The 23,092-nt window shown below is 35.3% G+C and overlaps 1 protein-coding gene across 4 annotated transcripts in view; it reads left to right on the top strand.

The window, feature by feature from the left end:
• Window positions 1–23,092, top strand: part of LOC116428714 (zwei Ig domain protein zig-8) — a 755,717-nt gene that overhangs the window by 416,950 nt on the left and 315,675 nt on the right. The window contains exon 1 of one of the 4 annotated variants that reach the window (XM_031980721.2): window positions 20,935–21,074. The exons of the other annotated variants lie outside the window; for them this stretch is intronic. The gene's annotated coding sequence lies outside the window, so the exon portion shown is untranslated. Of the gene's footprint in view, window positions 1–20,934; window positions 21,075–23,092 lie in introns of those variants that run through there. 4 annotated transcript variants of the gene reach the window in all.

The raw sequence follows: 23,092 nt of genomic DNA on the forward strand, positions 1-23,092 counted from the left end.
CGTTCGAGTGTTTACCTGCTGACAATGGACAAATGTGTTATTTATGTTACGCGTAGCTCAGGTTTCTACGTATAAGTAAAATTCAAATCTGTAATTTGAATTCTATTAATGTAATTTACTCTGCATTGAATTATAGTATAATTCCAGTGATGTAATTTACTTTGAAAATATTATTTCATAAAATATTAGTTTCTCGGTGTAATGTTTCTTGATTTTATGCAATTACCGTTTCAATCATTTTACAATATTTATTACATGCATAGTTTTAGTAACAACGAGAAAAGCAGCGAAAAAAATGTGAATCATCTTTGATCATTGTTCATCGTTCGTCACAGTGTATCGGGTTTCTGCATTGTTTCTTCTCCGAAGCTCGTATTTCCAGGGTCACGATTCCAACAAAAAGAGGAGCCCGAGAGAAATTCACGCTAACAATACTGTGGATCCGTGCGAGAAGAATAGGGAAGTGCCGCGGTGGGGTGGTTGGGGGCGAAGGACGAGCTGCCGAAGGAGGCGGAAGCCGCGATCCAGAAAGGCAAGCAGCGCGAAATCGTCTTCTTGGCTCACGAGACGAAATTAACTGAATTGGCTGCGCATGAGTGGACCCTCGGTGACGTACGGGCCAGAATGAAAGTGAGGATGCCGTGAGAAATCTCCCCGAGTGGAGACGTTTAAAGCGCGCGAGTCAGCGAACCACAACCGCCACATAAATTTCTGGCTCTGCCTTCCACGACAATACACGCAAACGGCACGGTCATTCTTTCTAGACCGCCGAAGCACGTCCGCGAGACCCTTCAAGTGTAAACATCGCGACGGACCATCGTTTTGTTTTTCAAATATTTCTTGCCGCTCGCGGCACGTCGGCATGCTGTCCAAGCGGCAAGAATTATTCGCGCTGGTGATGCAGCAGCGTTCCAATAATTCTTTTCTGGTCAGACTTATGCATTATTTGCAAATATGGAAGCTCGGTTTCTAGAGTGTAATTTTCTGATTATAATGATAACAATACTAGGTATTATGGATGTATGAAAAATTGTTTATTATTTACTAAGCTATGTAAAGCTATTTAAACTTAATTCCTGCAAGGAATAACAAAAAGAAATATTAATTATTTTTATATTAAATTATTCTTATATAGAATGATCGAAGCGGTATGTTATTAATAAATATTTACAATGCAAATGAATAATATTTTATTGATATAAATAGCTTATAGTATTTTTATAGACGAACTTTCATTATACATTGAAGTCTTCAACACTAGAGAAAAATTTTAGTTATTTGAATAATTATCCATTTGCAGTTTTCGATTGAAAATATCGAAACTTCAGATCTGCATTACAGCTGCGTTCAACTGTAAAACGTTAACATTGATCAGTGGAACACTCTCCCAATGAATTTTCATCGACGAAATCTGCGTCGGCGGTTTCAGTGTGATCTTCGAAAAACAATTTCAAGCGGGCAATTTGCATACACGTAAGGAAACTGAGGAAAAGGACGTTTAACCAGGAGACCGTCATAATTCTTGGTTTCCTTCCTGTTTGCGCGGGACGTTCGATCCGCTAGAAACAGCTCGAGACGAAAAAAGGAAGTGGGTGGGATTGCTCTTTCCGGTATGAAAGTATTTCTCGTGATTCCTTGGTTCGGGCGGCGGTTTTGCATAATAGCGGTTGACGTTGCTTTTTTAAGTGGTTCCGCGGCGCACGAGCCGCCCGCCTCTCACGTATATCTAGCCGAGCCCTTCTATGTTGTGCCTTGACACGATGAAAATGCAAATTCAATCGGTATCGAGCTTGAAACACTCGCGCGGCTCTTGAATGAAATTTAGAAAATTTCGAAGGAGACCGGCGGCCTTTTACCCACGGGTCTTATGAATTTTACATTAAACATCGCAGAACCGTGTTTTACGCAGAATTTGATATTCAAATAAATTATCTGCAGCGTTTGTTTGAACGTCGCAGCGTACCGGTTCCCCGCGAACACTGCATAGTGGTCCGGAAACTCGTTTTTCTTAGTCGAAATTCAATTTCTCAAGTTTAATATTTTGAAAAGTTCTTTTTGTATAAAAGGAAGATACTCTAAAACTTAGAAATCCAAAATATTATTCATTTTATATGATCGCGTGATCGAGTATAACGTGTTAAAGTGATAGTTCTGAAGTGGAACTAATTTTTCCAAATATACAGTATAATAACTATATTGTGATTATTTAATGGCACCGTAAGCATTTATTAATTTATGTGAAAACTATGCAATGTTTATAACAATTTAAATTTTAGGAAGAGTTCATAAAAAGTCCTTGCGATTGCTAAATATGAAGGTACTCTTATATGAAAATATAGATATTACAGGAAAAGAATACATACATTTTAGATGCTCCGTCTGCCACTTTCATTTTTATATAGATTTTAAGGAACAGGTGCACGGGAAAAATGAACTACGATGATTTTGGTAAGGCAGAGAATTTATATTACAACGTTTTACATGTTCAGATAACATTAAATGGGAAAACCCAGAATAATTTTAGTAGAATATTTTGTATTTTACGATTTATATTTTATACTTTGTATTATATATTCTTATTTCTTGGTTATTTCATATTTATATTACTTATGCCAATTATATTTTTGTTGAGAAAAACTCAGTACAAAGGTTCCTTTAATTTCGGCCATGCAAAACCAATGTCTATATCACAGGTGCACGATATTGAATCCTCTATCTCGAATTTTTAATTTTTAGTGTCAGACTCATCATTAATGATCCTAAAATCCTCTGATTACCAATTTTCATAAAGTTTGCATGACTTTTGAATTTTGGTCGCAAAGAACAGATTTACAGACCACTGTGCGCTGCCTATACTAAGGAGTCTTCCAAAGAAAAGAGCCGGTGCAGTTTAACCCTTTCAAGCTTAGTGATGTTGCAGCGATACCACCATTTAAAACTCTATTATTATAGCAGCTCACTGGTTTTATATTACTAACACCGCCCTATTTTGTAGATAGGTTTTGTAGATAGGTATTCTTCAGCTTTGTTAGATTTCGCGGTTTTTGGAACAAATAAAATTTATAGTTTTGGAAAATGTACGATCGCTGTTGGTTAGTGGTAACTACGTCAAACGTAAATTATAAAAAGTATCAACTGGAAATTTTTCCTTGAAAGGGTTAAATAAATTTCTCATATTTTGTAAGATCTCGTCAAAGGTTCCAAGAAGGTTGATTAGTTTCCTTCGCCCTTTTTGTAAAAACATTGTTCCTGTTTGAACTTTCAATTGACATTTTCGAGACAGTTTTAAGATATACAATTAGAAAGATGACTTTTATACGTCACCACGTCTGTGGGAGTGGTTTTCCTCGTTGAGACGGTAACGTGGAAGGGACCGTCAAGAAGGAGCAGCTAGTATTTCGGTACAAACCGAGGCAGATTAAATTTCCATTGCAAATTTCATTCGATACGGTTCTTCACCGACGCGACGATTTACCTCAATCCTCGAGCTGGCTTTCATTTATGCAACGAACGGCGCAGCGGACCGCGTCGATATCTCCGAGGCGAAAAATAATACGCGTCAAACTTCTTATCGATATTCCTGGCGGGTAAATGTGCGATAATTAGCTCGTTAAGATCTCACGACGAGCAATGCTGCACAGATTAAAGAATAAACTGCGTTTTTATATTTTTACATAGAATATGTATTAAGTCGTATTTGACTAAATTTATTATATAGATTTAGTTAACGAGGTATCTTGCGTTTAATATATGGGTATGATCATTTTACTGTCTAAATATGTAAAAAATAGCTAATACCGAGTGTTAGGGAATGTACTAATGTATTCTTTGAAAACTTAAATTAATTAGGTTTGCAGTAAATGTTAACGATTACAAACATTAAAAGTTCAGTATTCTTTTTTATACTCCGTTGCTTAGCAAATTCTCTTCCGCAGTGAAATTAATTCGAATAAATATACATCCATTAACAGGAGTTCGTATGTTATTATTAATATCTTTTCTAATTCTTCGATCGAGTGATGGAAGTACGTAATCATTTCTTATTTCAAAACGGAAACAATGTGCTTTAAGTACGCAAAAAATGAATGATTTCATACTATCTTTTTCAAACGTGGTTAACAAAAATATTTGCAACGAATTATACTTTCCCACGCATATAATTTCGTCGTTCCATTTTAAACTTTTCTACGGGTCGTTAAAAATATCCGTTAAACTGCGACGTTTTGCGGGATGCAAGGACGAGTTTTTTTAATTAAACAACGGTAGAGGTTCTTGCCAATTTTTCTCGGGAGAGAGTGGCCAAGGCGAGATAGTTAAATTAGTCGGCCGCCATAACGATCTAGTTTCCTGGAAAACGAACGATAACGAGGAGTGCCGTCACCGATTAGCGTTACTTGCTCGGAGCTCGACACTCATTAAGGTAACGAGCACCCTAAAATACTTCTCGGCGCGATTTAGAACGTCACTGATACGGCCACTGGATACTCTCCCTAGTGCGTCTGCTCACATCAGCGTCACCATTGTCCGAGTTCTATTTAAAGATTATGTCCTGCTGCTTTTGATAATTTTGGTTGTCCTGCCATGTTTCAGACAGATATCCTCTGAGTGTATAAAATACTAGAGTTGTTACATTCTACCTCACTAAACACCTTATACATTCATAATAACTATTACTGTTATTATTACTATTATTGATATCACACCCATTATGACATTATACTATGCCTATGTCATCTGAAAATGTGTTCATCATCACCCCTATCTAAAAACAACAATTATGTATACCGAAATGCTCCATCTCGTACATTTGACGAAGTGTAAACATAGCTGGCAGTCCAACGTCCAGATTTTTAGTCACTCCGACCTCCAACGTGAATCACCAAGGCCTAAATGTTTCCCCCTCTCTACTATCAAATTCTTCCAAGTTTTCCTAAATTCCATCAGAAGAAGAGCAGAATTATCCTAACTACGCAATCGTCAAAAACAAGTCAAAATCTCTACTACATTTTTCCAACTCTGACTCGCCATCGTGTGACTCGATAAGCCACAAAACCTAAGCAACTTTGCTTTTCCTCTGGATTCAAACAAGATCTTATCCTCTTTTTTTGAGAGTATTCCTCCCGTGTGTTGTGGCAACATAACAAGGGTACATCCAAGTTTGTTTTTTCACGTACTTTTTTCACAGGATTTTGATTTAACACGAATTAAGAAAAAAATAATTTTCTTTTTACACAATTTAGTTTAATTTAACATCATCACGTAAATTCGAAACATAAATTTTTATGTGATACAGTGTATCATTTTAACTTTATCGTAAATACTTGTTCAGTTGAATATCCATTATTTTAAGTGAAAACATTATTTATACAGTAACGTTTCCTGTACATTTTTAGTTAGCTCTAGGCAACTCTAGTCCTTTGTAAAATGACTCCTTTTACTTCGTACGATAAACCTGAGAACAGCGAACTCACGTTTGCACGACATCAGCCGATAAGCGCCAACAAAAGGAAGTCACGCATATGTTAATATATGTTTTATAATTTCTCTGAGACTACAAAGTAATGATTATCTGGGAGAAAATGCAATGATCTACATGTAATAATTTATTCATCCAATGGAGTTATCTCCACATAAAAAACATAATTAAAACGATATTTTTTATGGTAAGTTATTATAATAATTTAAATAATAAGTTCATCATGGCTCATTAGTTTAGTTACAGTATTTTGTCGATCATTTAAAATAAAGGTTTGCTTTCTATAGTAACATACGTATATTTAGAGCAACTTATTTGAATAATATTCAACAATACCCAAGTAAACCTTTCACGACGCTGATAATGATTGAGTTATACCTCCAAATATGTTTAAAAATAAATACACCAAAACCCACTGATACTACGTTCGAGGAGATAAGAGTGAAATGATTGAAACTGATATTTCGTTTATTGTGCATTTTTATATTTTACGTTCGCGGATCCCTCTAGAATGCCGAGTTTCGACCTTTGATACTGGACGAAATGCGTCTATCACGCTTCAGCTGACTGTACCCATTCTTTGACTTTGTCAAATTGTACTCGAGTCAATTCGTGGAAAAAGAACGCTACCCTGCTCGCGAGAATTTCCATGCTGGGTCCCGAAATTAAAAAATTTAGCCGAGCATTACTGTACTGTGGGTTCTCAACGTGTTAACGGGACAAACCGCGCAAACAAATATATTCCGTTCAAACAGACAACAACCCGGCCGACAAGACAGATTTGGCCTACAGAAAATCCGACCCGTTATCGAAACAGAGGCAAACGACGTAACAAATACTGCCTACCAGGCCCACAATTCAATCACTGTCACCACGCGTCCCGACCCTAGCGAACGTCTTTGCGCTTCCGCCCCCCTCATTAGCAGCCCCGAAAACCGTCAGCAAACGGTGTTCCTGGGTCCGAAACGGAAAACACCACCGCTGTTGGCGCAATTCGGGCGCAAATTGACTCCCGTGCTCCTCCTGAGAATCAAAGGACATACGCTAAGAGATAAATATACCGCCAAAGCGTCGTATTATAAATAACTACTGTAGATTTTGCGAAAAAGCTGTCCTTCCGCCGATTCCTATGATTTTCGAATATACACTCCTAAAGAAAAAGACAGCACACGCGTGTGTTATCAGACTTGCTATCATTTTGACTGTATTCATTTGAGTACTTGTATTTTTACTAAGAAAATTCGTTGAAGAAAAGTCAATAAAAATTATGTTTACACATTAGTAGACGATAGTGTTTATGTATCATTTGAACCTTTCTTCTACGATAATTATAACGGGAGAAACTAAATATAGCACGCGTGTAGTATCTTTTTCTTTGAGAGTGTATTATAGAAATCAGCATTAACTCCTTGTCTTATAATAACGTGTTAGACTCGTGGCGATGACTTTAAAGAGAATTTAACTAGGATAAATATTATTCAATCCTTTTGAATTCAAATTAAATATTATTCTCCTCTTATCAGTCATTATACTTTAGAGCAAACATAGACATACAATATGTCTAAAATCATAGTTGAAAAATAAATCATAGGTCAAGGGATTAAGAACAACTTTTCCGTTTACGTGGCTCAGAATAATAGTCTACTAACAATTTAACTCCTAATGTCACAATCACTAATTTATGTAATTAATAATAATTAATATTATTTATAACACTATAAGATTAGTATTTAATCGATTCAAGAATATTTAATAAAACCTTTCGTTTTCCCCAAGATCCCAGAAATAGTAAGTAAACTATTATTATTCCGACCTAAAAGTAATTCCTTCTTTTATTTCTCCTCTCGAATTTCTCTTTAGCGCTATTAGACGTGAAGCGGTCCCAACGTGTGTTTACTATCGAAACACTAGTATATTGAAATTGGAAAGGAAAAATTGGAAAGGAGAAGTCGAAAATTATTGAAATTGGAAATAAAGTAGCTACTCTCCAATCTCACGAACGCTATTCACTATGATTGCTTCCCGCTCACATCATGCCGAATCGATACCCCAGAAGTTTCTATACCCAGGCTGGCAGGACATCGTGGACCCTCGTAATTTCAGATTCGCCGAGATAGAGAGGCTACGTACGGCCACTTCGACGTTGGTTATGGAGTCGGGAAGGGAAAGAAGCGCGCGGTGGACAGCCTGGACCCGGTGTCGCGCTACCATGAACGTTCCAGGCATATTGTACAGGAATTGTAGTAAAAAGTTTACGACCTGGCCTGTCAAACACCCGGAAGGACGACAAAGCCGGTGCCCGGATTCCGTTCCCAGGCTGGATAGCGAAGGTTAGGCAAAGGGGAAAACGTAAAATGGCCCAGCCGATGAATTCCTATGGCGCGGTGGATTCCAACGAAGAAGCCGTTGTTCATTCACGAGGGTTCGACGCGTTGTCGGGTCACTATCGCGACTGGACCCATTTATTTACGATTCTACGGGAGATATAACGTTCAATTTATTTTCCCTTTTCTCGGTTGGACTCATTTCTGCTTTTTGATACGCGAGGGTTTGTTATTTGTAGGATTCTTTCTGGATTATTTTTGCAGCGAAAAATAAATTATTCGTATTTGTATTTAACACTAGGTTTACGGAAAGTGCCAATTTAACATATATTGAATTTTATAAGCACTATTTGATATAGACTGCAAATTGTTGGTAAATATAGTGTATTAACTCATGTGAAATATATGAAGAATAATATAGTAGAATGTATCAGAAGAGATACATAAATTTTTCAGTCAAAGCTAATATGATTTTATTTGTATGTTGTATCCTTTGGTTATATTGTGCTGTTGAATTTAATGTGAACGATATTTCAAATAACACAGTGTACGAATACATAAAAAGAATAGTCAAGAAGGGTCAATTAGAAGTTCTATATAATAATATATACTTCATTATATTTTTATATGAAGATAATCTTTATGCTGACATTTGTAGTTATTTATTAGAAATGAATTGCATTTTCTCTGGTAGAAATTTTTGAATAATACAATAATATAACTTTATTGTTTACTTACTAAATTTAGTTCTGAACTTCTCAAAATATTGAAAAAGAATGTTCAATGAATGCTGAAAACGAGCAACGATCCTAGATGGAGGTGGGATAAGATGAGTAGGCAGATGAGCTCAAGGTGGATAAAGGTAAACAAAGAAACTAACTCAAGGTAGCCGGAGTCCAAAAACTTTAAAGCAGTGGGTCTAGGATGGTGCAGGTGTTTCAAAGGAGATTGCCAAAAAAGAGCAAGAAAAAAAAGACGGGGCTAACAGAATTGAACCAACGAATTTCTAAAGCTTCCAAGAAACTTCACGAACTAGCGAGTTTTTTTTATTACGGTCAATCATTGTTAACAGGCTTTACGCACCTTATCTTTTTTAGACAATTAACTTTCTTAATAGTTTCTTTTGAAAGTGACTTAAATACATTTTTCAAGAAAATTAAGTTAATGGTTATAATAATACCAATTCTATATTATCTTCTTATATTTTAACTGCTTTTTCTTTTTTTTTTTGTAAATGGACTTACACCACTTTCAAAGTGAACGGCTCAAATATTTTAAGGTATCTTTAAAAGCAATTGAATTTACGAATATTTGATAAAAATTTTGTATAATTCATCACTTTTTGAACCTCGAGAAACATTTATAATTGGCTAATCTTTAATATTTTTTTAGTATTTGACAATTAACCCTTTGAATGCCAAGAAGCGATAAATCGCTCCTTCATGCACTTGCGAAAAGTTTATTTTCGATTTTATTAGTAACAAAAGGAGTCTAATAAGTTTTTAGTATTATGTGTAAATTTTATAAACTTTAGGTAAAAACTGACCGAAATATAAATTTTTGTTTCTAATCATGCATCTTTGTATAAAATCACATACCATTTCTCGAATATGTATAAAAATTGTTACTGACACTCAAAGAGTTAAAAGAAACTTACAACCGAGCTTTATATCTGGTGCTTTAACCTGTTAATAGTGGAATTTACTTTAAAGAATCTCTCGTTTTGCACGCAATAAAATCAAAAAATGAAGTGTATTCTTGTCAAACGCAGGACGCATGCACCTAGGGTATATCTTAATGAAAAATCAAAGCAAAGTAAAGAAGATACATGTTCATCTGAAAAATAAAGAATTCATCATTGAAAGAATTAGTACCATTTCATGCTTTAAGATGACTGTATACTTGTCAGACACAGTTAACTGGTTAACCCAAACACGATCTTCGCAAATTGACCAAGACCCGATGCGTCCCGAGATCTGTATTCATCCACAATTCCTATATCTTCGAACTTCACGCGATTCCTCGATCGCTGTCGCTCCGCCCAATCGAAACTGTTTCGCAAGGTTGCAAGGGTTGGTTCAACTCAACGCAGGAACGTGTCCGCCTCGTTACACCGTGTCGCTAACCTACGCACGACGTCTCGCCCGTAATCGATGCAACGTCGCATCTCTGTCGTCGAGGGCCGGGCAATTTCGAATTCGCCGGTAACGAGGGGAAACATCGCAGGCACGCGTCTTGTAATGTAACCTCAGCCATCGGAATTGCATTGCGCCGCGGGGCTCCTAATTCCCGAGCCAATTTACTTATCGGAGATTGGGTCGAACGCGAGCTACCCGTGGCGCGTTCTTCCCCGACCGACCCTGGCGAACCCCCTTTTTCCCCAGGATTTTCTTGTTCGTCGACGGGGACAGAGTTTTTACGCGTTACCCAACGAGATCCTCGCCGCGAGGCTGAAGAGGAACCGAGTGGCGCATCCAGCTCGGCTATCTAAGAGACGTTTAAGCAAAAGTTACGAATTTGAATTTTAAAGCAGACCCGGGCCCGGCTTTCTGCTCTTTCTTCGACGAGACCCGGTGCACTGGGCTAGATTGAAAGATCCTCCTGCGCGTCCCTTATCCTCTTCCAACCGCCGACTAACACTGGCGGACCCTCCCCCTCTTTTCCATCGCTCGCTCGATCTATCTCCTCTGTTTCTCTAGCGGCACGGCGAATGTTTTACGAGCCGGCTTCGACCCGCGACCCGTAAAATCTGAAAATTTAAGAGAGAATTTTCTCGCCTATACCGCCTGCGATAGCGGGGTGAGGGGAGCGACGAAATTCCGAGGGTTGCGCGAAGGAGATCCAGGAGAGGGCGAGTTTCGTAGTACGATGATGTTGGAGATCGGTGAGACAAGTGGATACGATTTAATCGTTTCACTTCTTGGTGGGTTTAGTTTTATTTGCACTACTTGGATGTTTTCGTTATTTCGTTCTTCGAGCTTGGTAACCTGCTGTGAGTAGTGGGTCTTTATGAAGATTTCAGTTTTTGTTGATGTTATTAAGAGAATAGAATTGTCACTGGAATCCCCGGACGGGTAAAATTGAAACACTTCAGAACTTTTATTTTGCAAGTTTATAAATTATAAAAGCGTTTTCGCAAAAGATTTTCAATTAAATTCGCATAAGGCACTTCAAATCTCAAGAAACGTATTACTCTAATTTTTATAAAAAAATGAAAATAAGTCACTCTAATTGCTCGGTAGTTTTAGTGTTATAATAGAAAATGGGTTTTCTTGGAAAATATTATAAAAAGTACTATACTTCATAGGTTTTGTATATTTTTCTTTCGTATTCTGTGCAAATTATGCACTTCTAAACTTCTTATAAATGTATGACAGTTCCCATTCTAATTACACGTAGACTGCGAATCTTTATGCAAATTCAGATTTTCAAGAATATGATTAAAAAGTAGGGTTATGGTGGAAAACGGATTTTCTTGACAAATATCATGCGAAACGCAGTACCTCGGATGTTTTATGCATTTTCTCAGATCCTGCAGCGTTGAGTGCAATTTTGCAAGTTCACGTTGCTCGAAAATTCATTTTGAGAAACTGTAGTTTTATTGGAAACATACATTTTGAATGTGGGTTATGGGTATGTTTGCATTTGAAATTATTCTATTACGCTGTAAGAACCATTCTACTTTGTCTTTTTATTATACAATAAAGCTTCTAGGGAAAAATCTTCACTTAGACAAGGTGGTCATTTCAAGGCGAGTAACACAAAATATTCTGAAGCCATAATTTAAAATACGTGTACATGAAAAATTCTAATATCATCAATATTTTATTAGTATATAAATATATTATCTTTTTAATTATAAAAAAGTTTGAATATTCAAATATGAAATAGAAAATAAGTAAAACATTTACTAATCATTATTTATACATTGAGTTCATTTGATATTTTAAATTATAAAATATAATACAACATTTTCAATTAAATCTTTAATTTTAATGTATTCAGGATCAAAGTGACGCTTTTATTACATTTCCATAGTTATAAATATTTAAGATATATTCCGTGTAACAAAAATCGTGTAAAAACATACTATAGAAAAATAGAGATTAGTTCCAAACACAAGAAATGACCAAAATAGTACAATAAATCGTGTCATGTAAAAAGAAAATAAATGTTTTTCTACTTCGTATTAAATTAAAACTGTATAAAAACATTCATCTATAAACAAAATAGGGTGTATGTGACAAAATGAGTTCCAAGCTCTTCTCTTGCTGCGTTACGACGAATTTTATAAGAAATAAAGATCGCTTCTGAAGCACATAACGATAACCGTTTCGATTAAGGGGGCATAATCTGATACAAGCTCGAGGTGAAGGCAGGATCTGAGGTGGTAAGGAAAGAAAGGCGGACGATCAAACGAAATTCGAAATTCCATGAAAATCGCTGACACGCATGGTTCTCGGCTCATCTGTTATGAAACGATATTATCCTCGCTTAGTCGGGTTTAATGGACCGTCGAGGGAGATAAACGCGATACAAGTATCGCGATTAAACTTCTATTGCTCTCGTCATACGTTTCGGGAACACTGACCTCTACCTTGCGAATGAATTTTCATTTTTTCGAAAATTAGGCCAGCCTTTCAGCGCAGAAAACGCGGTCAAGGCAAAATTAGCCTATGAAAGTGTGAATACGTGGCTTGTACTATGTATATTCAATGAAATTTGACGCAGCAGCAACATTTATCGCTTACAATTAGCATTTTTTGTGTCGTATACATTTTTCAATAAATTTTGCACGAGTATTTGTTATACATAGCATGTATTTCTATCAAATGTGAAGCTACTTTTACAAAGTGTAATTGTACCTTTCTTTGAAATGGAACCGTAAGATTTTTTTCTTTAATTTTTCAAATTATTTGGGAAATGAAAGTTATAACATGAAATAATTAGAAACTGAATACCATGTTTCATTTATTATTTCTTCAATGACGTAAATAACAGTTTTATATATTGCGAATAGAATGAAATACCTTTAAAAGTATTGAAATTCCAGTGATTTCGCGTATTTACTTTGCGCGTTTTATTCATAAATGACCGGAGCGATCGATCGTTAAAAAATAGCAGGCTTTCATTTGAAACAAATGTGCAATATACTTTGCAATTGTCACGATGCACTTACAAAAAAGATCGTGCCGTAGATTGATAAAGCTTGTTAAACCAAATACAACTTTTTCTGTGTAACTTTTTTCTGCTTCACTTCAAACAAAACTATAGCCTGTTCCAATTAGTAAACTGCAGTCTGTATTGCAGGCTACGCAGTTGAAAAAAGAACAATACACCCCAAACATTAAATATTTACAGTCAAAACAACGCTTTGATGTAGAAGAATGTTATAATTGCAATGAGAATGATGCAAACTTCAATAATAAAATTAATTTATGGAAAAATAACATGATTTAAAATACCATGCACATGTTAGACATTTCTGAATATACTCAACTCTGTTTTTAAATGATAGATACGTTCCATGCAAAAAAGCTCATGTAAAAAGAATATACTATACCTATAGAAAAATAAAGATTGTTTTCAGACCCAAGACATCAACAAAATAATGTAATAAATCATATGAAAATTTATTCTAGAGTTTGAGTAATCGCGTTAAGTGAAAGCAAATCATGTGAAAAGAAAATCAATATTTTTTTATTTCTTATTAAATCAGAATTATGTGAAAAGGGAAAAATAATTCGTGTTAAATCAGAATCGTGTAAAAAGAGAAAAATAATTTGTGTGTAAGTTTAAATCGTATAAAAAAAGTTCGTGTAAAAATATAAGTGGATATAGTCTTGAATCTAAAAATTGTCTAAACACATTTGAGTTTTTCCTTGGGATTGGATCCAAGTACGGCGGTCTTGCACTGAATGAGAACTGGAAGTTTTCGATTCGAAGTAATCCTTTGTGTAGGTACTTCGCCGTGACTAACGCTCGGAAGTTGAATTGCTTCGTAAAGAGTGTTCGATAGTTCCCACGACTTCTAGCCGTTTTAATGACCTGTCTTCCACGACAAGTCCTCGGATAACGTTATACAAAACTTTGAACACTGTTCTAAAAGTAATTCAATTTCGAGTAATGCTCGATACGAACCACCCTATAAAAGATCCATAGATACCTACCAATCTCTATGATCGAACAATTTTAATGTTATGGTGAGACATTGAATTTTCTCACATCATCATACTATTTTTTAAATACCAATTGTTATCATTTAAGGTACTGTGGCAATCACGGTACCGTATTCGCTCCTGCTTTCTCGAAAAACTATTTCTTCTTTTATGTTGTTTCCTATTTTGTTTCTTTTCTGTCCATGTCGGGTCTGTCCAAGTGCGCATTTCGCAAGCAGACCCGCATGAGTCAAATTTCTACTTCCACCTTCTCTAGCGCTTCTGAATGTTTTAGTGTCTGGCCTGGGTCTGGTTAATGTCCTTGCAAACCTCTTCACTTTCTCTTTTACTATGTTCTTCCGCTGTCAGCTTCTATCTGGAATTTTCCAGTAATTTCTCTCCTTCTGTCCATATCTTTCTTTTTTTTCTACGATTTTTTCCTCGAGGAGGAAAGTCAGTCAATCACGAACTTGGCTACTATCAACACTACGCGTTTTTCTGATCCGCACGCGAATCCACGAAACATTCTGAATAAATTTGTGTTGAGGAACGAGTATACGGAGTCCATGTCATTTACCCTCTAATTCCTCCACAGGACTTCTATTTTCTGGACGAAGCTAATTCCTTTCCGAATTTAACCCTTGCACGATTCTGGTAAATTTGACCCAAATTAAAAGTTTACTCTAAATTATTTTACACATTCTAAATGTAGGAAAATAAACGTTACATTTGGTTTAAAGATTTCCTACACTTTTACAAAATAAACATTTCGTCCCGTAAGTTTGAAAGTTATCTAAATATATTCCAAACAATAAGAAATTAATAATTCCTTGAACAGTATTCGAAGATAAAATAAAATTATTTCATTGTTCTCACCATTGTATCGAAAAAGATCTCTTATTCGACTACGATTAAAAAAATGAATAACACAATGAAATTCTTTTAACCGTCGCGCACTGGAGTCAATTTAAAATTTAAATTTCACAGGATAGTCGTGAAAATGACCAAAACTGGAGCACTAGCCACAACCGGTGCATCTACCCTAAGTTTTCTGTTTCTATTTGAAAACTACAATTGCGATGCAAGCTCCAGCTAGATATAGTTTTCAGGCGCGAACGGAAGTTCGTTTATCCTGCGAACTTCTTTATTAAATTCTACAAAGGTAGCGGGTGGTTCGCATCGTTTGGTGGCAGAGAACTCGCATGTCCGCTTAGTCGACGGAAATTATAATGCGGAAACACTTGGCACGGGTGTTTGACGAGCGCACAGAACGAAGTCGAATTAATTTAATTATGGATCATCCCTATTAAGCACGTCCCATTCCTAGGTAACTCTCTTTCATTCTCGGAAGTTTTTTTTCGATCTTTTCCGTAGGACGCTCGGGAAACGCTTTGTTCCACTCCACGATGTTTCCTTTGACACACGTTGCCGCTGAGAAACGAAATTATAATTCAAAGATGGAAAACGGACAAAGGAAGCTCGTCGGGAATAGGACACGCTCAAATAGAACGTCACTGGGATACTAAGGAACTCAGCCAATTGAAGACGCGCGCAAGAATCTGGAACGCAACGGTATTCTTCACTGTTATCATCGATGGATAAAGGAAATTGAAATTTCCGAAACGTACTAGTATTTGATGTACACGACCGTCAACCTGAGGATGCAGGGGGCGCACAACACATAGGGGACAACATTAACGCTAAAACTACCAGACTGGTCAAAATGACCTATCCCTGATTTTTTCTTTTTGCAATTATTAAAAAGATAACAGATATTTCTTTGAGAAATTCTTAAAGAAATTGATTCGGTAATACGCAAACTAAATTATAAATCGATTAAAGTTTCAATAGATTCACTTTCGAAGTTTCTATAGAGAAATTTCAAAAAGTCTTTAACTATTATTAAAAAAAGATTTAACTGCTCGGTATTTTTAGTGTTAATAGGGTGGCAAAAAACAAATATTTAACACTTATTGAATGCACTTAATGTCTAGTTTGAATTATGCATTGCAGTATAATAATTAATAGTGTCGAGAGTGAGACGGCGCAAGGTTTTTGAAAGATTATAATGATGTTTTGCAATTTTTAAGGAAAGATGCGCCCCTGTATACGATAATGGATACAGTAAACGTAAAGTGACTCGTAATTTTTAAACAATTCTTTGCAAGGTTGTAATATCAGAAGCGTTGTAAAAACAGAATCGTTTTTATAATATTCATCATATTTTACAATCCACCACAAAAATAAAAATGTTGAAGGACACCTGTATTACAAATCATTAATTGTGTGCCTGAAAAATGTAGTTCAATTATTGTGTCAATGTAAAGTGACATTTTTATTCCTTGATTCATTACTATTTCTATTTCTTAACGAAATTAATTATTAAATTCTCTTTTGAACTACAATTCATTTTCCGAAACAGTTTACTTTTTAACCTCGTACGCTAGGGGTAAAGTGTAGACGATCAATGTGAATTAAATCACGTTCTTCGAATAACTGCTGTTCGCGGATGCATCGAAAATATAATTGCCTTGTTATCGCTCTGGCAGACGTCCGGACAGGATCTGCTGCTCATAATTGATTACGCGCGAACTCAGCTCACGTAAATATTGAATTTCATCTCAAGCGCCGACTAAGCTCCCGTCTCAACGTTGACGGATTCTTCGATTTACATTTGTACTTCCAGTATGAACATCGTTAGTAAATTTATCCTGCATTCTACTAATTATCATTGAATTTATTTAAACAAGAATATTTATACATTTTTTGATCAGCTGATCATATAATATTATACAATTGTAAATGTTATGAAATAGAAAGAAGAAACTGATACATAAAGGATATTTCGTTTTAAATTAAAAATTTAATTTCTATTTGGAAAAGTATATTGGAAAACATAAGATTCTATTTAAGAATTGTGACGTAACCTTTTCTAAGGTCACTTTACTGTCAAATATCTCTTGTCGTGATATGTAATATTTCATACCTCGTAACTTTTGTCTGACATATTTGCTTGTATCACTGATATTTTTCGACATAATTCGGTGTTCTTAATTCGGTTCCCATACATTTGTTTCCAAACATATCCTCGGACATCGTTGAGATTTCGAGCCATGTTGATTGATTTGTTTTACTCAATTTAGTGCATACGCCCTTTCATTTGTGCCCAACAATTTCCAAATATCCTGTATATGAGTGCGATACATGCAGATAAAAGCATACATGAAATTCCTTCTTCAAACTCGTATCAAATAGAAATTCCAGTAGTTTAGAAATAACCATGCATACCTCTGTCGCGGCCATCCTTTTCTACCCAACTCTCGAAAGTGAATGGAATCTTGTAAGCTAAAAGGGAAGAGGTGATTTTAATATTTTTCATGCGTATATAATTGATAAATAAATCAGATTTTGATAAAGAATATTAACCTCTTCACATACAATAAAGTGTCAGACCCGTGATGAAAATTTTTAATTGAATTTGATAAATCTAAGTGTTATTTACTTTTTCCAAATATAAATTAAATATTATTTTTCTATTATCAATCTTTAACCCTCGAGAGAAACGAAGACACAAATAAGCATAAAAATTTGTTCTTTTCCTTAAATTATTAACGATACAGTAGTTTTATCGATCGTAGTTAAGAAATAAGTCATAGTTTAAGGGATTAAATGAAGTCTCTCCTGTGTATTAATAAATTTTTTACCACTTGAAATCACTAAATGGTAGAATGATATTTAACATTGTATGATTTCGTGTCCAGCGAAAAAATTTCAGATTGCATCTTTGTCAAAAGAGATGATAATACAAAACATAAAAAAACAACATTTTTGAAATTTAACATATTAAATTAACTTTATTTCATATTTATATTATTATTTTCACACCTTGATAGCTGAAGTGCCAGACAACTTCACGGAGAAAAATGCACAAAACGAGAAAAATAAAATATCAAATAATTTAATTGAACTGCGGTTTTATTATTTCACGTTCATTTTGCCGAATGTTACTGCATTAAGTAGTATTATTTATATATTATATAGTATTTACACTTAAGTTGTTACCACTTTATTCACCGTTCAATTATAACGACGGTCTCATAACAAAAAGTAGTTTAATAATTTCCTTTGACTAATAATCTCCAAATATTTGATTAAATTATGTTAATCAGAATGATTTGCTGAATTAGGATTTCAATTGTCGTTCTTACTGAAAATATTTATTAAAAAATGCTTATAAATTATCATGAATCTCTAATAAACAGTTCAATAGCTGCCAGTAGATGATGTGTTAACACACACTACCAGATAGGTTAAAATGACCCATTCACAATTTCTTTTTTTCTCATTTATAGACAAGGTAACAAACGCTTTTCAAAGATATTACTAAAGAAATTGATTTAGCGATGCACAACCTAAGTGTAAATCAATTGAAGTTACAATAGATGTACTCTTGAAGTTTCTATAAAGACATTTCAAAAACTTAATTTGACTGTGCGGTATTTTTAGTGTTAACACAGCGTTGACTGGTCACGAGTTAATTCGATTTCATGGCCAACGTTGTTAACCGATCACAAGTTAACTCGTGTTTACCCTTGCATTAGCCATTTGAATTGTTGAAACCTAGGACAACATAGAATACTGCAAAAGCAAAATATTAAAAGTTATATAGAAAATATGTCCAAAGTTTCATTTGAATTCAATATGTATAATAAAATATATTGAAGTTTACTTAGATTGCTTCACTTCCTTATTTAATTATGAAATAATAACCGGTGACATTGGATAGCTTCTGCGTAAACTTGCCGGTCAACAATGTGTTAAGTTAGACAAACACCATCACTTGTCACGTTATTCAACTTCCACCCAGCTGTTATCACGAGGCGACAAAAATTGTCTGGAGTTGTTCCATCAACATTTCCTGTCTGGAGCGTGTCTTCGAGCGGACGCCGCGTCGCGCAATATCCACTCGTCACAGCGTAACTCGCGATATTACCTTCAACAGGGGGTAAATTGGAAATATTGCATTCCGCGAGGCGTAACTTCCGCACCGCGAGATCGTACTTTCATTATCCGCCCACGGAGAGCGTCCAGTGATCCGGCCGAATGATTTTTACCGCGTCCGTTTAACGATCGCGCCCCGTTCCCCAGAAATTATTGTTCCCGCGGGACCACCGTTCCGGCTTAATTTCCGGGCTTTCCGTTGTCGTTTACAGTTCGCGCGGACTTTATTTTACTCGCTTCCCGGACTTCGTGGCGATATACAGTTGGGAGATGACTTGATGTTTAGTAGGGCGGCACAAGAGCAAAAGCGTGCTTCGCTGTTTATAGTTATTTTTATAGTTTCGACTGGTTACGCACACCCTATTGACTAATAGCAAATTAGCATTATAAAAGAACTGACCAATTAAACTCACATTCTTCAGCCTAGCCATTAAGAGATGTCCCTACAATACAGGGCGTCCCAGATTTCAGCTAGAGGTCTCGGTTTTTTACGAGTACCCGGAAACACGTGTTACATGTAATTATACGTATATTAACATGTTAATCGCCATGAGAATTTAGTATTTTACATATTAATATAATTCATATTATTTAGTTACTCATGTTACTAAACGTTTAATTCGATATCAGTTTTCTTCTTGTAGTAGTTTTCTCTGGTTATCGATGACCACCATAGTAGTCAACGTGATAATCCTCCATCGACAATATGAATCATTTACACTGGAACTACCGGACCTCTGACACGATTAACTCTTTATTCTATAATTTCTTTCACAATTGTGCTTGATAGAACTACTTTATCGTTCCTAATTTAACCGGAAAAAAAGAATTTGATGCCCTGTGTCTAGGTTTGTTCTGAAGGTTAAAGATTAATGATAAACAAGTAATATTTCGTTGATATGAAAAATAAACAACATTTAAATTTGTCAAATTCGGTTAAAAATTTTTGTCACTAATCTGACTTGATATTGTAAGAGGAGGGGTGAACATGTAATATGAGAAATAGTAAGCAAACAAAATGGTGCTAACAAAATGGCAATGTGATTGGTGTTACGTCGCGTAACAATAGCCGACTATATAAAACCCGTTAGAAACCGACGCGGTTAATCGTGCTCCTAACTAAAAATAGACAAATATTTTCAACCTTTTATACGGCTTCCAGGACAATTAACGAAATACCACACGAGGAGGCATATTCTATTTTTTGTTCCGGTCAACGTAAAATTACTTTCTTATTATATTGACATGTTGTTTTGCAATTAAGTTTATATAAGTTTGAAAACTTCGTAATTTCGACGTATATTCCTGTTGGCAAGGACTTTGAAACTTGTATTGTAAACAAATATCAATGGTTCAAAGTCGGCTGTTCAGCAGGTACGAATACTCTTGTGACTCACAGTATATAGTTTTACTGTATCAAATTAAGTGGAGACTGAGAATCACTTCTCGAGTGCAGAGGGTTAATCTCATTGTTGACCAGCAATTTCACGCAGGACCTATCCCATGTCACTCATTATTTCGTAATTAAATATAAAAGTGAAACAATCTAAACAAACTTCAATATATTTTATTAAACACAAGGAATTGAAATGAAACTTCGGACATATTTTTTATATAACTTTTAATATTTTCCTTTTGCAATATTCTATATTGCCCTACTTTACAAAAATTGAAATATTGGACGCAAGTGCAAACACGCGTTAACTTGTACTGGTCAACAACGTTTTGGCATGTAAACACGAGTTAACTCGTGATCGGTCAACAATGTGTTAATATCGACAACGTTTGACCAGTAAATTCTGGGATACCCTGTACAGCGATAGGGCGCAGGAGGAGTCGTGCTGAAATAATAAACAAGTTCCGTAATTGTTCGTGGCACCAGCGGAATCGCTGGTACTTCTTTCGATCGAAGTTCGCCCGCTTACGTTTCGTGCTCGTTCCCGAAGTTCGCTCTGCAACTCCGCTGAAACTGAGAATAGTTAGACGCTGAATCCCAGACGGACGAGGAAACACTTGCGAGACGCTTTAACGGAAATCTTTTCTTGACATTCTCAGATGAAGCATCGCGCGAGAAAATTGATGATAGTCGAAAACAGCATTGGCAAGGAGAATTATGTACGTATCGGTTTCACTTCGGACTTTCTACTGTTATAAATGAAGCGAAGAACTGCGAAGTTCGAACGGAGGTAATTGAAACTTTGTGATTGTTCGATTGCATAATATTCACTTCTTGTTGATGGGTCATTTCAGATCGTAACATGTTTGTAGAGCGACAGTTTATGATTCTTTCATTAGAGAGTGATTCTGCTCCGTTCCCTCTTTTCTCTTTTCATTCTTCGCTCTTCCTTTCTTTTATTAGCTTCATAAGCAATTCAAATGAAGTCATAAGTAATTACTGCGTTCCATGGAAATTTTATTATTTCGGGTCATCCCATAAATAATGCAGTTTTGACACTTCTTTTATTTTCAAAAATAAAGATAAACAAAATTTGTTAAAAATGAATTATAATGTATAGATAGTTTACAGATAATGGAGGAGAATATGTTTTACACTAAAAACAATTTTGTTTATCTTTAGTTTTAATAATAAAGAAATATAAAAATATTATAAAGGAATATAAAGATATTTCTTCTATTAGTAAGGTTTCCCACTTATGTATCAAGTAGTTGAATTCTGATACAATAAAATTAGCCTCTTTCGATGCAAGAAATGTTTCAGTAACTTTTGTTTTCTGATTACTATTAGAAACATAAACAATTGACAAACGCTATTATGTTGATATAGAAAACAATAATCTTCCATTTTTCATGTTACCAGTGCACCATTTTCGATAAAAATCTTCGATAACAGTATGAATACTTTAAGCATAGTAATATGACTTTAAGGAAATACGATTACACAGTAGAGATGCTATAAATTAAAATCATAATTAGTATATTACAATGAGAGTGTTGTTAATTTACAAGTATAAAGAAGCATCATAATTACTAAGAAACCAGTGAAACGATTGCTGTGCTTTCAGCAGCACCCCGCTAATCGAGTTTTAAAACTTAGACGTCCTGTTGCGCAAACTGCAGTGGCAGTGCGCTATCAATCCAATTTATCTTCCTATCGGCGAACATTAAGAAATTCATCAGTGAACTCGTTAGATAAACGAGTCATTCGAATCGAGTATACGTCGCGACGGTCTCTGTCCGTGGAACAATAGACGATGCCAGCGATTGTTGCGATCAAAGGGCTTTGTCCGTTCCCTGCATAGAGCGCTGCTTGAACAGATTCGCCAGGGAAGTTCACTTGTTCACTTATACGTGCACTATACACAGATAAAAACACGGTCATTTATCACCTGAACTGCGAGCTGCCGAGCTCCTTCGCTGACATTTTAATCGAATACGCAAGCTGTACTGGCAGAAAAACTGCGTTGTCTCGCCATGCGCGCCTTCCCCTTTATGCGTCTTCGCGATATGCGCGAAGAGACAGTGCGACAATGAATAGTATACCCAGAGATAAACTAAAATTTCTTACGAAATTGTTTAACCCTCTCAAGAGCAAAACAGGCGGGACTAACTGAATTGAACTGGAGAATTTCTAAAGCATCTAAGAAACTTCATGAAGTAGCGAGTCTCTTTTATCACAATCATTGTTAAAGGCTATACTTTAGTATAAACGTAGGTTTATAATACGAAAGTTCCCAAAACAATCAAGTTAATGGTTATAAAAATATCAATTCTATATTATCCTTTTATATTTTAACAACTTCTCCTTTTTTTCTTTTAATGAACGACTCTAATATTTTAAGGTATCTTCAAAAGCGTTGATTTTACGAATATTTGATAATAAATCTATCAGCTAATTTTGTGAATATCGAGAAACGTTTATGATTGATTAAACTTTAATGTTCTTTTAGTATCTGACAATTAAAATTGTAATCACGAATATCATAAGCATAAATAAGTGTAAAGGTTTAATCCTTTCGTCCCGAATGGTACACATTCTGCCTACCCACGTCATAAATATATTACATAAGAAATAATAATATTACATAAACATTATATAACTCTTGTTATAAGCATATGACATGAAAAATATTTTACTATATTTTTTCAAGGAAACCTTCTTATGTTATTCGTAT

The sequence above is a fragment of the Nomia melanderi genome, chromosome 10 (genome assembly GCF_051020985.1).
Source record: "Nomia melanderi isolate GNS246 chromosome 10, iyNomMela1, whole genome shotgun sequence".
NCBI lineage: Eukaryota > Metazoa > Arthropoda > Insecta > Hymenoptera > Halictidae > Nomia > Nomia melanderi.